Raw genomic sequence first — 13,454 nt, 5'->3', positions numbered from 1 at the left:
TCACAACAGTTGGAACTGGTCAAACAAATCATTGTCTTCACCAAGCCAACTGGTTCTATTTCCTCAACCCTTTCATTTTCTTAGTTATGTGTTGATGTACCTGATCATTACTGCTTGAAGACATTGACTGAAGACTTTCTCCATTTCCTCAATCCTAATTCTTCAGTCTGTTTGTCTTCATCCTTCTTATCCTGTGTTTATGCTTTCTGTACTCAGTGCGTGTCTTTCATTTCATCATGATGACTATGTTGTTACTCTGTTTTGCTTATACCTGAGTACTTATTCTACTGCAAGTAGTTCTTCGCTTAGGAATTTCCTCACCTTGAAATTCCTCAGTGAAGATTTCTTCAAAATCACCTATTCACCCCCCCCTCTAGTCGACTTAACGCACTTTCAGTTTATTTCAGACTTCACTCCTAGCTGGCCTGCCGAAAATATCGACGGGTAGCCCCACCGGAGCGAGCGCCGGAAAAGAAGTAATCAGCGGCTATCGTTAATGCAATAAATGTACCAAGAGTCCAAGAGGTCTGCTTTGGCGATGAGACCGACATTATTTTACTTCCATTTCGGGATTTATTTGATTCCATCTAGTGACTGGCATAGACTGATAGACAGATGGACCTAGAGAATATCGCAGTGCAATTTTTTAGGGCATGTACAATGACGCTATTTTAGGAGTGCAACGTAGGATAAATGATGATATGAAGAAGAGAGAACTCATAAGAAAAGGCTTGTTTTCTCTTGTTTATGAGAAGACAAAAGAGATGATTTCTTAGCACAATATGTCTCACCTTACTTTTAGAAATAACTAGTTATTGAAGATAAGACTAAGAGATGACCCATTGTAGACTTTTTTTGTCATCTCTAAATTACAAGCAGACTTCAATAAGACTACCTTATCAACCATTGTATGCGCTTAAAGCAAATAATGCAGTGCAGTTACCATCGTTGTGTTGTGTCAGCAAAAAAAGGTCGGGTTCCGGGCCTTCTGGCCCGGCCGATAGAGATGCCAGTCGCCCCAGGCTAACCGAACATGGCGCGTAGGTGCCATCGTACGGTTGTCTCATGTCACATCGTGTAATTAGTCCTGAACGTCTCTTAAAAAAATGAAAGGTTACTCCTGAACGCCGAATGTTTCCATTGGATAAATCGTGCGTACGTCTCACTGTCGAGCCAGGCCAGACCGATACTCCTTGGGCGTGTTTGGTTGCCCGCATCGAGCCCAACCAGGCCCGCACGGGAAGGGAGAGGTCTGTTTAGTTGCTTGGTTTTCCTATTGGGCCTATATCACACGCTTCTCAAAGCAGCCCAGAGCCTGGCTCACAGGAAATGGTTGGATCGGTAGTTTCTCGCAAGCCAGGATGATTGTGGCACGAGGTCGCACGGGCGGGAGCGAGGCGAGGGCGAGGGGGATGGCGGGAGATGGAAATCTAGCGCGCCATCCCGATGCCAAATTAGCCTCACCCCTCTTTCACTCACTCACCCATAGCCACTGCCTCCCTTTCTTGCCTACTGCCTCACCACTGGCGGCGGCTGTGATTTTTGATCCGTGCTATCGGCGGCTACGGCAGCGAAAGAGGCGGTGACGTTTGCAGCGGATCTGGTGCTCCCCTTGCTGTTGGCCACCGTCTGGTCGACCTAGTCTATGACATGGCTCCCCCTATGTTGTCCTCATCTCCGATGCCGGTAAGCAGCACCCCCTCCCCCCTTTGTTAGCTCAGTAGCTAGGCCATTAAGCTAGGTGTAGGATCGATTTCCCACTGAACGAACCGTCGATGTCGACTAGGTTATGGATGCACGGATGAGGCTGATAATCCAGGCAGCAACACTGATTAGTGTGATTCAGGCATGGGTCATGTTCATGCACCAGAGAGCTGTTCGTCGTGCTGGGAGACCTTTGATCCCCTATGGTCCATTGTTTCCCTGGGAACAGGAGAGGATCCAAAATCTGAACTACATCTACAACTGCAATGATGTCGAGGCTCTGTGGATGCTTAGAATGGAAAGACCACCATTTGCCAGGCTTGTCGAGACCTTCCGGGGCAGGGGCCTGTTACAAGATAGCATCAACACCAGTGTCGAAGAGCAAGTGGCCATGTTCCTCCATGTTGTTGGCCATAACCAGAGGTTCAGGGTCATTCACAACACATTCAGGAGATCAATGGAGACCATCTCTAGGTACTTCAAGCAGGTGCTTTTTACTGTTGGGGAGCTTAGAGGAGAGATGATCAGGAGACCATCTGGCCAGACTCCACCCAAGATTCGCGGAAGCCCAAGATGGTATCCATACTTCAAGGTGAGTATTGACAATATACACTTTTCATGGCTTGATATGCTTGTATTGTTCAAGTTGAGCACTAACATAGGCTAGTGATGCCAATCCCTACGATTGCATTGGGGCAATAGATGGTACTCATGTCACTGCCAGAGTTCCTAGGTCATAGTCTGCAGCATACAGGGGGACGAAGCACTACAAAAGCCAGAATGTGCTTGCTGCTGTTGACTTTGATCTGAAGTTCACATATGTGCTAGCTCGCTAGGAGGGGTCAGCGCATGATGCTAACATTCTCACTGACAGCATGAGTCAACCTGATGGGATCAACATCTCTGACGGCAAGTTCTACCTTGGAGATGATGGCTATGCATGTCGGCTGGGTATTCTTCCACCGTTCAAGAAAACAAGGTAGCATCTCAACGAGTTTTGTGGTAGGAACTATCCTAGGACTGCACAGGAGCTGTTTAATCTCAAACACTCCAGCCTTAGAGTAACTGTTGAGAGGGCATTTGGAGCTCTGAAGAATAAGTTTAAAATCTTGGATCAGAAGCCATTCCACCCATACTCCACTCAGGTTAAGCTAGTTCTTGCTTGTTGCATTCTGTATAACTGGATCCTCCAGTGGGGCTTTGATGAATACGTGCCTGAGGAGGAAGATGTCGAGCCTGACGATGTTGTTAGCTCCGGCCATGGTGTGGAGGCATTTGACAATGACGCTTGGAAGAACAAAAGGTTGGAGTGGGCATAGGCGATGTGGCTTAACAGAGGTCAGTGCAGGATTTGAAGAAGATGGAAGAAGAATAAGAAGTAGCAGCAGCAGTACGAGAAGCAGCAGAAGAAGAGAAGAGGAAGATCTGGTAGCACCGATGAACTATCCCCTATTTAGCCAATGGCTCTTAATAATTTGAACTGTCATTTGATAGTAGTTAGGATGAACGGTCATTTGTTTAAGTAGATGGCGCTACATGTTCAGATTTTGTGTGGTAAGCTCACCACTAGTTAGAAGTGGTGACAAAACCTTATGCAGGTTGCAACCAAACACCATGTCATATGTGCGTCTAATGCAATGCGGGCAACCAAACGCCGGGTCAAAAGTTGTCTCATGCAACAAGGGGCATGCAGGCAACCAAACTATGTGCATCTGGGGTTTTTTTGGCCTGCATCCCCTCAAATCGGCTCAATAGAGCCAGGCTCACCGGGCGAATCGGCAATGTAACCAAACACGCCCCTTGCGGCCCGCTAGCTGCGGATGCCCGCGGCTGACGCGTGCATAGTCCATCCATCCCCGAGCGCATCGTGCATGGATTAGGCTGAGAGTAACTTAGCAAGTGACATAACACACCTTAAGAAAAGTTTACTTATGTGGCATATGTTTAATGAGGAGAGAGGTGTTTGGAGTAACATAATATATTATTGTAACATAACGCATCTCAGCGAACCAACCTGTGGTTGGATGGTTAGAGGGACTGTGGTATCCCCAACCCACCAGGGTTCAAATCCTGGTGCTCGCATTTATTCCTGGATTTATTTCAGGATTTCTGGTGATGCGCATTCAGTGGGAGGAGACATTCCCATCGACGACGAGGCGCCTACGGTGACTTTGTAAATCTCAAGATGATATGCCGGCTCAGTCTTTCGGAGGTGCTCATAGGGGTAGGATGTGTGTGTGTGCGTTCATAGGGGTGAGTGTATGCGTGTGTATATGAGCGCTTGTGTCTGTACTGATGTTCAAAAAAAACATAATCCGTCTCAAGGCAAAATGAATCTACATCTTCATAAATGATGCCTTGCATGATACCACATATATGTTACCCCTCACTATGAAGATAGTAACATATACTAGTAACATATACATGTACATCATAGTGGGTAGTGTCATAGTTGTAGTAACATAAACACCCTCATTTATTATCTTGTACATTCATATTTTAATGGGAAGCGCTATGTGATGGTAACATATTATGTTACTCTATTTGTATCTCTCCTTTTTAATTGCTTGCCACATCATCTATTTTGCTTATGTGGCATGCATGTTTCTACCTATGTTACTCCCACTATGACTAGTCCAAAGACCATGTCGTTGCTTCCTCGCGAGAGGCGGGACGTATTCCACCAATGAAGATGTTAGAGGGTGGTCGCTCTCCAGCAAAGTTGTCCAAGGGCGTGTTTGGTTGCCTGCACCGAGCCCAACTAGGCCCACGCGGGAAGGGAGAGGCCTGCTTGGTTGCCTGGTTTTCCTGTTGGGCCTGCATCGCACGCTTCTCAAAGCAGCCCAGAGCCTAGCTCGCTGGAAACCCTTGGATCGGAAGTTTCTCGTGAGCCAGGCTGAGTGCGCCGCGAGGTCGCACGGGCGGGAGCGAGGCGCGGGCGAGGGGGGTGGCGGGAGATGGAAATCTGGCGCGCCGTCCCGGCGCCAAATTAGCCTCACCCCACTTTCACTCGCTCACCCATAGCCACTGCCCCCCTTTCTTCGCTACTGCCTCACCACCGGCGGCGGCTGCGATTTCAGATCTGCGCTATAGGCAGCAGCGGCAGCGGAAGAGGCGGCGACATTTGCGGCGGATCTGGTGCTCCTCTTGCTGTTGGCCACCGTCTGGTCGACCTAGTCTGTGCCATGGCTCCCCCTACGTCGTCCTCGTCTCCGATTCCCATAAGCAGCACCCCTCCCCCTTTGTTAGCTCAGTGGTTAGGCCTTTAAGCTAGGTGTAGGATCGATTTCCCACTGAACGAACCATCGATGTCGACTAGGTTATGGACGTACGGATGAGGCTGATAATCCAGCACTAGTAGAAAAGGGGGCAATGGTCCAGGTCAGGTCAGCCCATTAGTCCCGGTTCAGTCCAGAACCGGGACCAATGGTGGCATTGGACCCGGTCCGTGAGCCCCGGGGGCCAGCCGGGCCACGTGGGCCATTGGTCCCGGTTCGTCTGGACCTTTTGGTCCCGGTTGGTGGGACGAACCGGGACCAATGGGCCTCGCTCCTGGCCCACCACCATTGGTCCCGGTTGGTGGCTCGAACTGGGACCAACGACTTTTATGATAATTCTTTTTGCTTTTAATGTTTTGAACTAAATTCTAATTACTTATTTATTTTCTTTTATGATAATTCTTTTTGCTTTTAATGTTTTGAACTAAATTCTAATTACTTATTTATTTTCTTTTATGATAATTCTTTTTGCTATTAAAGTTTGTAAAAAAATTCTAATTACTTATTTATTTTCTTTTATGATAACTCTTTTTGCTTTTAATGTTTTGAACTAAATTCTAATTACTTATTTATTTTCTTTTATGATAATTCTTTTTGCTATTAAAGTTTGTAACAAAATTCTAATTACTTATTTATTTTCTTTCATGATAATTCTTTTTGCTTTTAGTGTTTTGAATTAAATTCTAATTACTTATTTATTTTCTTTTATGATAATTCTTTTTGCTATTAAAGTTTGTAACAAAATTCTAATTACTTATTTATTTTCTTTTATGATAATTCTTTTTGCTTTTAATGTTTTGAACTAAATTATAATTACTTATTTATTTTCTTTTATGATAATTCTTTTTGCTATTAAAGTTTGTAACAAAATTATATATAATTTTAGTTTCAATAATACTAGAGGTTTATAAAAGCTTTTTAGTTGAAAACAAAAAACAAAAAAAGTGATTTCAAATTTGAAAACTAATGGCACTAAGAAAGTTTATAATTTTTCTAAAACTAAAAGCAAAAATAATTAAAAAATAAAGCAAAAAACAAAAGAAAATAAATAATGCAGAAAACAAAACAAAAAAACTGGGGGGGAATAAAAATAGCAACAATAACTAAAGAAAACAAAAAAACAAAAAAAAGTGCCTCCTACTAGGCCCCCATGGCCTGAATACGACTAGAAACCCTATCATGGGCCAGGATTCAGGCCCGCAGAAGGCCCAGCAGGCCCACAGGCAAAGCAGTGTTAGATTAGGCCCATAGGCATGCAGTTCAGAGGAGTTCGAGTGGGAAGAGGCAGCGGAGCTTATAAACAGGTGCATGGCGCTCTCAACTAGCGAGGTGGGACTAAACTCCCACCACCACGCCGTTGTGCAAGGTGGTTGGTCCCTGTTGGAGGCACGAACCGGGACCAATGCCACCCTTTGGTCCCGGTTCGTGGCACCAACCGGGACCAATGACTCCCTTTAGTCCCGGTTCGTGCCACTAACCAGGACCAAAGGCCGCCGCTTCCCGCCCTTTGGGCTGCTGAAAAGAGGCCTTTGGTCCCGGTTGGCGGCTCCAACCAGGACTAAAGGGGGCATTGGTCCCGGTTGGTCTTACAAACTGGGACCAATGCTTTGCCTATATAAGCAGCACTCCTGAAAATTTGGTTCAGTTCCTTCTTCCCCGCGCCCGACGCCGCCAGGCTGCCCGTCTCTGGTTCATCGTCGCCGTCGTCATCGTCGCCCCGCGCCGTCCCTTGTCGCCCCGACGCCGTCGCTGCCCCGCGCCATCGTCGCCCCGCGCCGTCGCCGCCCCGCCCCGATGACGTACGTCGCCGCCCCGCCCCGTCCCGACGCCGTCGCCGCCCCGCGCCGTCGCCGCCCAGCCCCGACGCCGTACGTCGCTGCCCTGCCCCGCCTTGTCCCGGTTTTGTTAGATTTTTTTGCTAATTTAATTATTTGATGTAGTAGTTAATTTAGATGTGTAGTATAATTTAGATGTGTACTTAATTGAGTTAGATTTTGTTAGATTTTTTTGTAGTTCATAGATTTTTTTTGTTAGATGTAGTAGTTAATTTAGATGTGTAGTGTAATTTAGATGTGTACTTAATTGAGTTAGATTTTGTTAGATTTTTGTAGTTCATAGATTTTTTTTGTTAGATGTGTAGTAATTTAGATGTGTAGTTCATAGATTTATTTTCATATTGTGTAATTTGTTCATATTTTGTTATATTTTTTTTCTATTAATAGATTTTTTTTGTTGATATTATTGTTGAATATGCATGTTTGTATATTCGTATATATGCAAAGATCGAATATGTCAAATTTTTATGATTTTTTTTCTGTTCATAGATTTTTTATGACTTTTTTCTGTTGTAATTTTGTTCATACGATTTTAATGATTTTTTTTGTTCATAGAATTTTCTTTTTCAATATATGTATATGTTCATATTGTGTATGTATAGGAAAATTGTGCATGATCAAAGTCATTTATGAATACGTTCATATTTAGAATAGAGGAAAAAGGAAAATAAGAAGAGAAAGTGTTTAATATAATTAGTTAGAAAAATAATAGAATTATAGTTAAACTAGTTTATTTTTAGTAAGTACTACTTTATTTTATTTATAGTAAGTGTTTCATATATAGTTGAACTAGCTAGTTGATTTAATAAACCAATTTATTTTACTATATATAGAAGTAGTTTATTTTTAGTAAGTACTACTTTATTTCTTTAGAGTAAGTGCTTAATAGTTGAACTAGTTGATTTAATTAATAAAACTATTTTATTTAACTATATATATAGAAGTAGTTCCCGCATCGACGTCGATGATGCCTATCCTGCATCCTCGTCGTCGTTGACTCGGCGGTGGAGGCCTGCTTGATCAGGGCCATGTTCGGCACTGGGCTCCGCCGGGCTGGTATTGGGAGGTGCTACCTTCTCGGGGGACGTAGGTTGGTGAGGAGGCAGCCCGTTGTTGACCCGATCCTTGTTTGGTGGCGGTCGCGTGGGCCAGTGACGGTGCCAAGGCTTCCGGACACCGCGGAGGTGGTACGTCACCGTGTCAGTGAGGAGGACGAGCACGTCCGTCGCTAGATGGTTGCGTTGGAGGGCAGGTTTGACAATACCTGACGGGTTCTTCAGGGATCTCACTGGAGCTATGATCCTGTGATCGTTCCTTATCTTTGGGTGTCCACCGCCCGCGACGATACCCGTCGGATGCTACGGTTCTAGCTGTATTAATTAGTGATGCTATATGTATGATAGTATTCGAGGAGTATTCAATGATGTACGGACACAAGAGATGATGTACTTTTGGTTATAATTGAATGCATGCTAATTTGAATACTACTTTATTTTACGATTTGGTTTTGCTTATTGAATGCTCATATTGGAAAAGTACTCCTACTTTGAATGCTAAAATTGAAGAGCACTCTATGCAGAAATCTAGGAGTCCCCTCCATCATCCACGCCATCGTGGGGGTAGCTTCTCCTTCATTCCCATGTGTTAGACAATTTGGTATAATAATAATGCACTCGGGAATGAAAGGAGGTGCTACGTACCATCACCGATAGTCAACCCGTGATTAATAATAATGATCTAATTTAGGTTTTTTAGTACATATATTTAATTGTACAAGTTTAATATTTGAATTATGAACTTAGGCCGGAAATGTCGTACTTGAACAACGAAAACTGCCCGGGGGAGTGCGACTGGTGCCACGACGACCGAGGTATGTGCGACAGGTTCATTGAGCTGGACGAAGATCGGCGCTTCAGCATTAAGCTCGAGGAGACCTTCGATGTTCATACGGTACACAACGACGACAATAGTTTTTTTCGTAATTAAGCACGACTTCAACTATTTTAACGTGTATTTTCATCTTTTCCAATTCGACTAGTTTATCCCATGCTATGCAAGACGCTATGTCTTAGAGAGGATGGGTTTTAAAGACCATGAAAGTATGGAAACCAAAAAAATTCTCCTAAGGACCCATCATGGTGTGGATTTTCAAGTAAAGTTGTACAATGCTGAGAGTGTAACCCATTTTGGTTGCAAAAATTGGGAAGCACTTTGCAAGATGTATGGTTTTGATGAGGGTATGCTTGTCACCATGGATCTTGGTGATCCTACAATCCAGCAAGACAATATGGGCATTTGGGTCCTTGTGGATATACCTCCAATTCTTCCCCCATGTGAGCTTAACATAGTTATTAAGTATTTTATATTGTTTATTTCAAAGTAGTTGATAGCTTGTTTCCATTGAAAGCTTATTTTCATTCTTCAAAGAATGTGCGGAAAATGGTAGACAAAACCCACTACACCGATGGCTCCGAATTAACTTATAAGGAGAAAAATCATCTGATCGCATTTTGTACTGATCTTGAGAATTACAATGTCTACAATCGAACTCCTCAACATTATGGTCAATACGTGCCACTAGTGCACGTGTTGAACTACGATAACTACCATGGAGATACCCTGGTAAGATTTTTTACTATTACGACATCCCTGCATCTTTTTAAATACTTCTAAAACTAGTACATCATTGCTAACTACGAAGTTATTACTATGTTTTTTAACAGATAATCCCGAATGATTGTGTGCCTCATCTGATGTATACGCACGGTCGCCTTGATGTTTTGAACATACAACCAGGTCGTCCTACGAATCTCAACTGTCCATACCGGATTTCTAAAAGAAGTGGAGACATGACAATCAAAGAATGGAAAAAATGTATGGACAGTCGTAAGGAGCTTCTTGCAAGCAAAAGGAGGCGAACCGCAAGAATTGGAGACATTATGATCTCCATTCTTCATAATGGAGAGTTAGGGTATATATTGTTTTATGCTATTTTACCTTAAGGGTGTTTAGGTCCTACCTGATACTGATGATCATGTGCTAAGAACAATTATGTAGGGTTGGGTTCGATGACTATGAGGATGATGATCGTATGACTTGTTATTAATAACGAGTAGAAGTTGTATGATGATGCATGATTAGTAGGACTTGTTATTATATATGATGATGTATGATGCGAGCATGCATGAGTTATTATATATCAGCGGGTGAAATGAACATAGAAGTAGCGTTGGTAAACCAAGGAAGAAGATATAAGAGGACAATTCTCTCTATTAGCTAGCTAATAACAACCTAAAATTAACCCCCAAAACCCCTAAACCCCTAAACCAGCCACTTTTTTTAAAAAGAAAAGGAAAAACCTCAGCTGCTGACACGTGGAAGCCTTTTGGTCCCAGTTCATGTCACCAACCGGGACCAAAGGCCCCCTTGCCCGGGCTGCTCGCAGTGGCCACATGGAGGCCCATCTGTCCCAGTTCGTGTTAGAACCGGGACTAAAGGGTGGAGGCATTAGTAACGACCCTTTAGTCCCGGTTCAAGAACCGGGACTAAAGGCCCTTACGAACCGGGACAAATGCCCTGTTTTCTACTAGTGCAAGCAGCAACACTGATTAGTGTGATTCAGGCATGGGTCATGTTCATGCACTAGAGAGTTGTTCGTTGTGCTGGGAGACCGTTGATCCGCTATGGTCCATTGTTTCCCCGGGAACAGGAGAGGATCCAAAATCTGAACTACATCTACAACTGCAATGACGTCGAGGCTCTGTGGATGCTCAGAATGAAAAGAGCACCATTTGCCAGGCTTGTAGAGACCTTCAGGGGCAGGGGCCTGTTACAAGATAGCATCAACACCAGTGTCGAAGAGCAAGTGGCCATGTTCCTCCATGTTGTTGGCCATAACCAGAGGTTCAGGGTCATTCACAACACATTCAGGAGATCAATGGAGACCATCTCTAGGTACTTCAAGCAGGTGCTTTTTGCTGTTGGGGAGCTTAGAGGAGAGATGATCAGGAGACCATCTGGCCAGACTCCACCCAAGATTCATGGAAGCCCAAGATGGTATCCATACTTCAAGGTGAGCATTGACAATATACACTTTTCATGGCTTGATATGCTTGTATTGTTCAAGTTCAGCACTAACACAGGCCAGTGATGCCATTTTCAGGACTGCATTGGGGCAATAGATGGTACTCATGTCACTGCCAGAGTTCCTAGGTCACAGTCTGCAGCATACAGGGGGACGAAGCACTACACAAGCCAGAATGTGCTTGCTGCTGTTGACTTTGATCTGAAGCTCACATATGTGCTAGCTGGCTGGGAAGGGTCAGCGCATGATGTAAACATTCTCACTGACAGCATGATTCGACCTAATGGGATCAACATCCTCGACGGCAAGTTCTACCTTGGAGATGCTGGCTATGCATGTCGGTCGGGTATTCTTCCACCCTTCAGGAAAATAAGGTACCATCTCAACGAGTTCTCTAGTAGGAACTTTCCTAGGACTACACAGGAGTTGTTTAATCTCAAACACTCCAGCCTTAGAGTAACTGTTGAGAGGGCATTTGGAGCTCTGAAGAATAGGTTTAAGATCCTGGATCAGAAGCCATTCCACCCATACTCCACTCAAGTTAAGCTAGTTCTTGCTTGTTGCATTTTGCATAACTGGATCCTCCAGTGGGGCTTTGATGAACACGTGCCTGAGGAGGAAGAGGTCGAGCCTGACGATGTTGATAGCTCTGGCCATGGTGTGGAGGCATTTGACAATGACGCTTGGAAGAACAAAAAATTGGAGTGGGCAAAGGCAATGTGGCTTAACAAGGGTCAGTGCAGGATTTAAAGAAGAGGAAGAAGAAGAAGCAGCAGCAAAAGCACAGAAGAAGAGGAAGAAGAAGCAGGAGCAGAAGCAGAAGCAGAAGAGGAAGATGAAGAGGAAGAGGAAGCAGCAACACCAATAGACTATCCCCTATTTAGCCAATGGATCTTAATAATTTGAACTGTCATTTGATTGTAGTTAGGATGAACTGACATTTGTTTAACTAGTTGGCACTATGTTTAGATTGTGTGTGGTAAGGTCACCACTAGTTAGAAGTGGTGACAACATCTTATACAGGTTGCAACCAAACACCATGTCATATGTGCAACTAATGCAATGCGGGCAACCAAACGCTGGGTCAAAATGGTTGTCTCATGCAACTAGGGGCATGCAGGCAACCAAACTATGTGCATCTGAGGTTTTTTGGCCTGCATCCCCTCAAACCGGCTCAATAGAGCCAGACTTGCCGGGCCAGGCTGAGTTGACAATGTAACCAAACACGCCCCAAGTGTACCAATAGTTCACGGTGGCGTCGCATGGTCAAATCGCCGTGACTTTTGTCCCCCTTTGGGCCTTTCGGGAGGAAAACTTTCGTGCAAATTTACACTGCTGTGTGTAGTTGAGAGAATCACCGTGGGTTTGAGTGGGCTACTGCGATCCAATCCGGCGGTTCTGAATTGGGAGGCCATGGAGAATGGACCGTAAGGATCGACAGAAAAAAAAGGAACAATTAATATATTCAAAATAAAAAAAGGACCACGATTTTTTTGGAAAATTTGAGATTAGAAGATAAACTTTCATGAAAACTTGACCGACAACAAATAAAGTAGATTTTCAGAGTTTAAAACATCAAGGGAAATTTTGATGAACAATTATATATTCAAATATTAGGATTTCAAAATTTTAAAATAGATTATTGGAAAATGCCCAAAAATAACATATAAAGCAATGAAAGAAGTTTCAAAAGAATCTCGATTGTTCTCCTTCAAGAATGTCACAATTTTGTGAGATTTTTTCTCTCGATGTTATCAGAGGTGGAAATTGATCGGATGTCGATCGGATAGTGGTCTTCTCACTTTCATTTTCATATTTTTCAAAACAAATAAAAATGTGAATACGGATATTGTCAGATATGAATTCGGAGAGGATGTTACCTAAATATGGATACAAATTGGATTTTTACTCAATTCGAAATGGTTACAAATAATAGCGACATATTAATTGAAATCCTATCAGAAAATAATTTAATAGATATGTGGCACAAAATAATCAACTTACGACATACAATAAGTCAATGACAAGACAAGTTCATCAATAAACACTACTCCCTCCGTCCCATAATATAAGACGTCATTATATAAATATGCTGGGATGGAGGGAGTACTATAACACATGAAACTTTCCAATTTTAACCATGCAAAAAATAAAATTGATCATTTTTAGGCTTTTATGTTAGATAATTGGCATATTGGCCCAGTTTCTTTTTCCGAGGTGGCCCCAAAATTTCTTAAATTAGCTCTCGTAATTTTATTTGATATAGATATATCCATTTTCATAGCCATATTTGTGTCAAAATCTTGTACCATATTTGTATTTGTATTTGTAAAATAAATTTGGATACCTTGCATTTCCATTTCCATTTTAGTTCGGATACACATGTTTCGGGTACGAATAGGCATTCTCTCGTATACGAATGTCGGATAATTCAGATTATCCGCCCCCCGCTTTCCACCCCACGTTATCACATCGCGGTTCATGACAAGATGGTAATATGAGCTACGGTTCATATTAGCTAAAACATCATATGTGGTTAGTGACTGAGGGTGT

General features: G+C 43.3%; 2 pseudogenes; both read left to right on the top strand.

Annotated features, from left to right (window-relative positions):
• Window positions 1–1,789: 1,789 nt before the first annotated feature.
• On the top strand, window positions 1,790–3,059 carry LOC123139635 (uncharacterized; annotated as a pseudogene).
• A 7,347-nt stretch (window positions 3,060–10,406) lies between these two features.
• Window positions 10,407–11,651, top strand: LOC123139634 (uncharacterized; annotated as a pseudogene).
• The last annotated feature ends 1,803 nt before the right edge of the window (window positions 11,652–13,454 follow it).

Source organism: Triticum aestivum, chromosome 6B (assembly GCF_018294505.1).
Source record: "Triticum aestivum cultivar Chinese Spring chromosome 6B, IWGSC CS RefSeq v2.1, whole genome shotgun sequence".
Taxonomy (NCBI): domain Eukaryota; kingdom Viridiplantae; phylum Streptophyta; class Magnoliopsida; order Poales; family Poaceae; genus Triticum; species Triticum aestivum.
The sequence above is the reverse complement of the archived record's forward strand: the minus strand, read 5'-3'. Positions and strand labels throughout refer to the sequence as shown.